Source organism: Poecilia formosa, unplaced genomic scaffold, assembly GCF_000485575.1.
Source record: "Poecilia formosa unplaced genomic scaffold, Poecilia_formosa-5.1.2 Scaffold925, whole genome shotgun sequence".
NCBI classification, from domain to species: domain Eukaryota; kingdom Metazoa; phylum Chordata; class Actinopteri; order Cyprinodontiformes; family Poeciliidae; genus Poecilia; species Poecilia formosa.
The window spans coordinates 42,505-48,006 of NW_006800864.1; positions in this window are offsets into that span (position 1 = coordinate 42,505).

Here is a 5,502-nt window from a genome sequence, read left to right on the forward strand (position 1 = left end):
CCTGTGTCTCTGTGTCTCTAACTGTCCTCTGTCTCCTCAGCAGGGACGGTCCAGGTCCAGGTCCAACCAGAGGACACCACAACCAGCATCTCCATTGAATCAACTCCTCTGATGGCCGATCAATTAGTCTGATCAGGTTATTGATCTGATTACTGATCCAGAGAGGAACTGGATCTGGTTCTGATCTTCAGTTTCTGAATCATGATGTTTCCACTGAGCCTGTTGTTAATGATGTGATAATATTAATATTAGAGTTCAGGAACCAGGAAAATATTCTGTTCTTGTTCTTTTCACCATCATGAGTTAAAGGACGAGTTTCTCTGTTGACCCAGAATCTCATCACCCACATTTACAGTTTTTATCTTGTTTTGTGTCACATTTAGAGGAAGGCAGAGTTTCCTTTACCTTTAGGAGAATGGCAGGTTGATTTTAGAGTTACTGTTTCTATATTTTTAATTTGTAGAAATCTGGCAGCATTCTGGTTTTACCCGCCTCGTTTTAACCTGATTTTTATGTTTTCTGTTATATGATGGATTTTGTTTCACATTTTGGTGCTTATGGAAATGCAAAAGAGTTTATTAATAATATATTGAATGAGGATATAATGAAAGGGTAGAACAAAACCATCACAGCACCAGACCTACAGGAGAAACGATCACATCTCGTGTGTCGCACAAAGCTAAACCACACAGATACAGGCTACAGGCTCCTATGGCCACTGCAACAGCAGAGCTAATCCTGTTTTCTGTCATTTACAAATGATGCTAAAGGAGACATGAAAGCAGACCCTCCCCATGTGGCCCATGGGGGGAGGAGGAGATTCCCAGGTTCAGGTGGAGCATCAATGTTTACTTCATTTCTACTCTTGGCAAACATTTTGTCTAGATTTAACTCTTTAACTGACCTGCAGTCTTAGCGCGACGCATCAGATGGTTGTCCAACCAGAGACCCATCAGCGCTTCAGTTCACAAAACCACAAAATAAACCCAAAGACTGACGACCTGCCAGAACCGCACTTACAGAGAAAACACCAAGCTGCCAAATAAACTGAAGTTAACTGACTAATAACATTTAGAATTTTCCTCCCACAGACTCACACAGATGTGATCAATAAGTATTAATTTGGAGCCAATAAGAAAAAGAGGCATTTTAAATCAAACTAAACAGCTGGAAATACATTTTGCCTGGAGAGTTTTGATCCAGTTCCAACCATTATTAAACTTATAAACCTTACTAGATCAAAATGCAGAAACACATTGTTACAGTCCTGCATTATAATCTAATTTATCACCAATAGGTCACATGTTACATTATTATTCCATGAATGTAGTGGAATCTTTAAACTGGTTCTGTGTTTTTCTGTTACTTTATTCAGTGGTTTTATATTTTCCTTTTATGTCTAACATTAATGCTCAGGGTTTTGGATTTTTTGTGATCTGNTAATCACAACAGTGTTTCAAAGTTTAAAGTAAATTGCTGACAATCTGTGCAACACAAAACAACCAACCTGAACCTGACTGCTATCAGAAACTAGCTAGCTCAACCCTAGTCTTCAGAGATCAGGGACTGCAGGAACTTATGCACTAAATACCAGTAGAGTGGAAAAGGCGACCAGAAAACCGGAACCCCCCCAACTCTATGGCTGAAGTTCAGGGTCTTAAGGTGGCGCCGTAAAATCCGAGCAATAACGTGACTTAGTGTCTGTTGTCACCCATCGCCTCCACCTTTACTCGCGCGGATCTCCAGACATGCGCAGTGGTTTCCTCTGAGCGGCAGAAGATGTCTGTCTGATCGTCAGTAATATCATAGCTGCATAAATCATAAGATATGGCGACATGTAAAACCAGCAGCGCTTCGCTTTCACAGACGGTGGGGACTTTGTCCAACTTTTAGCGTCACTTCGAAGGAAAGCTTAAAGAAAGGTAAGATATGTGGACGTGATGCTAGCAAAGCTAGCTGTACAGAGACACATGTTGCATCTGCGATGAAAAAAAGTTGTCAATCATGCGCTGAATTATTGTGTGGAGGTGTTGACTGAGGCGTTCATATATGGAACAACGTTGTGACCAAAGTCTGTATTGATATGACATTCAGGAACGGTCCGATTCTTCTGGACGGATCTTTACTGATTGCATTTATTTCAGCTCTAAGTATTTAATATCTAGGTGTTTTATGGGAATGTGGATCTTTCAGATCAATTTGAGAAGCAATTTTGAAGGTAAAACTTATTTTTTTGTGTCACGTAGCGCAGGGTGCATTTTTTGAGTACTTTCTCCACCACTGGTCCTGATACCTGTCTGGTTTTCCCTCCAACAAATCTCTTTTTCTCAGCAAATTAAAAATGCCACGCTAGGCAGATGCATGTGTCCCATATCAGAAACCACCACTTCCAGCCACTGATTGTAAAATGGCCTAATCTCAGATGAGCAGATCAAGAGCACAAGCCACTCAGGCAGCTGACATGCAGTGGGAGAACCTGCTGGGAATCAGGGGTTTTGGTTTTCTGTGGGGGTTTTATGCACCTTTTCCAGTTGTCCACCAGGGGGAGCCAGGAGCCGGTCTTCAGCTAAGGAGGTTTCCCAGATGGTGATCAGACGCTCCTGCAAATCATTACTTCATCAGCCAGAGTTTAAAGGGAGCTGCCACCAAGCCTCCAGTGCCTGAGTGTTTGCTTTTCATGGTATTCTGAGCTGCTCCATGTTTTGCTCTCTGAAGTTTCTAGTTCTGCTTCTTACCTCTCCCTCCAAGACTGTGCTGCTACCTGTTGCCCTCCAACTCAACCACCCCAGCAGTCTCCTCCACTCTCCCTCTGGATCTCTGATCACGAACCAACACCTACCTGGTCCAACACCCCCATGAGGACCAAGGCCCATTGAGCTATGGAGTAAAAATAGTCTCAAAATATCTGTGGGTGTGTAAAAATATCTGTGGGTGTGTAATACTGGATTTGTAAAACTTAAAAATAAAATAAACCTTCTCCTATACATGTTGAAAAAGTACACACCAATCACCTGGTACACACACACACACAAAACTGCATTTACACACAGATCCGGTTACGAGTGCACGAGTATTTTTGAGACTCATTTCACGCCTCGGTGAAGCTCCCAGATTTGTGTGTAGATGATGCGTTTACATGCTAGTAAAAGCTGGGACATCTGAGTTTTGCTCGGAGTCTAGTGTTTTTATCCTCTGACGTTTCTCACTGTGCCGAAGTAGCAAATACGTTAGTTCGGTGGGAAACGGNTAGATCAAAATGCAGAAACACATTGTTACAGTCCTGCATTATAATCTAATTTATCACCAATAGGTCAAAGGTTACATTATTATTCCATGAATGTAGTGGAATCTTTAAACTGGTTCTGTGTTTTTCTGTTACTTTATTCAGTGGTTTTATATTTTCCTTTTATATCTAACATTAATGCTCAGGGTTTTGGATTTTTTGTGATCTGTGAATTTTCTGTTATATTTTCTGTTTTGGTGCTTTGGGATTTTATTTAAAGTTGTTTTTAACTTCATGATATCGGTTCATCTCTCCATCCTGATCCGGTTCCCTCATCCATGAACCTCATGAGCTTAAAGGGATCATGAACAATAAATCATGTCATAATGTTTTTCCATCATCTAAAACAAACCTGAAGTTTTGCCTCGATTCTTTGATGCATGTTTGAGAAACCCTTTGATCTCCATGGCAACCATTCAGCTGTAAACACCTGGATGGACCTAGCCCCGCCCCCAAGCTTCTGCCTTTAAATCATATTTAATTTTTTTTTACCCAGAAAGCACATGAGTGAAACGGTGACTGGGACTGACTAGTATATATTCCATTGAGGGAAAGTAATTATAATATATTAATTTCTCATATGTTAACATAAAGGCTCGTTTTGAAGTATAAGCTGCTACTTTCAGGCATCGCTTGAAGAATTCAACCTGGAATGCAGCGTACATAACAGACACGTGTTCATCTGCTCTACCGCTTATGGCAAGCCGTTTTAACATAAATTTGGTTTCGTCTGACTATCCGTAATTACATTCCAGATATCTAAAAATACATTTTGACTATACAAAACTACATTTTGACTTTCCGGAATGGTAATTTAAGATATCTGTATTTACATTCTGACTAGTAAGAATAATAATTCAAGATATCTTAGATTACATTCTGACTAGTCAAAATTCCTTTCAAGATATTTCAAATGACGTCACTGGATCTGTCATTTGACGGGACACATAACCGTAATTACAATTTAAGATATCTTCAACACAATTATGACTAGTCAAAATTACAATTTTAGATATCTGAATTAAGAATGACGTGGAAGCCCCTTTGAGGTGTCCAAACAGTTGCCTGCAGAATTTTGTTTCCTGCACAAAATTGTCAGTAAATGCCACAAATTAGAAAGAGCTCGACAATGTTGGAAATGCGAAGATAGAAAAACTTCATAAACTATAAGACTGCTTCTGATATCTGCAAAGAATTTCCTGTTTATTCATTTCCGACGAACCAAATGCACTTACAAACGGCTGGAAAAGCTAAACTTGCTATTGTCAAACCATTTTCAACATGAAAGTGGTGCATTTTCAAACATCTTTTTTCATTTTCTCTATTTTTCATTGTTTTGTTAAACTTTCAAATTGATACTGTAAAGGAAGACATTTCTAAAAATAAGTTTAACTTTGGAAAAAGTTTGGCTCTCTCTTCCTCTGGATCCCAGGTCCNTACCAAAAACTGGATAATAAAAGTCTTCAGTTTGGTACTTTGGTCTCGATTAGACCTTATTTTGAAAAGCAATTTTGTTTAAAGACTTCAAAATTCATTAGTTTTATTTATTCTGGATACTAAAAATGTCTTCCAGCTCCAGTGTTAAATGTTCATTAGAATTTAAAGTTTAATGACCTTTGAGAACTTTGGAACAACTTATCAGACAGTAATTTTTTTTCATGGTAACAGACCTATTCACACATCCTCCAGAATCTTCAGATTAAACTGTGTTTGTGTCTGAACCCCATTTCATCGGCCCTTAAACAAATATATACCTCGTCTGCAAACCAGGACAAACCTGCTGTTCCTGTTCATCTTCATTTCAAGTTGATTAATGTAGATGGTAAAATGTATTCAGATGGTTTAGATTTTCACAAGCAGTAAATTTATTTCTCGGTTGATATTATGACACAATTGAGAGCTAAGACATACATAAGAAAATAAATATTTTATGCATTTATTTAAAGCACCGCTGCAAAAATAGCCTTCACAGCAAAACATTTAATGTAAAACATTTGATCAACATAAAGAAGAATTTCTACATACATTGTGATCATTCAAGTAATTTTCAGGTTCAGTAATGTTCGGTCACAGTCAGGTCTGTCGGTGCATCAGCTGTTCAGGAAAATCAACATAACTGTAGACTAACTGTCTATTTGTACTTTTCTCTGCATCTTCAGACAATCTGCAGCAGCTGAGATTCTGGGAGGTTCAACACCAAAACCTGAAGCTTCAAACTG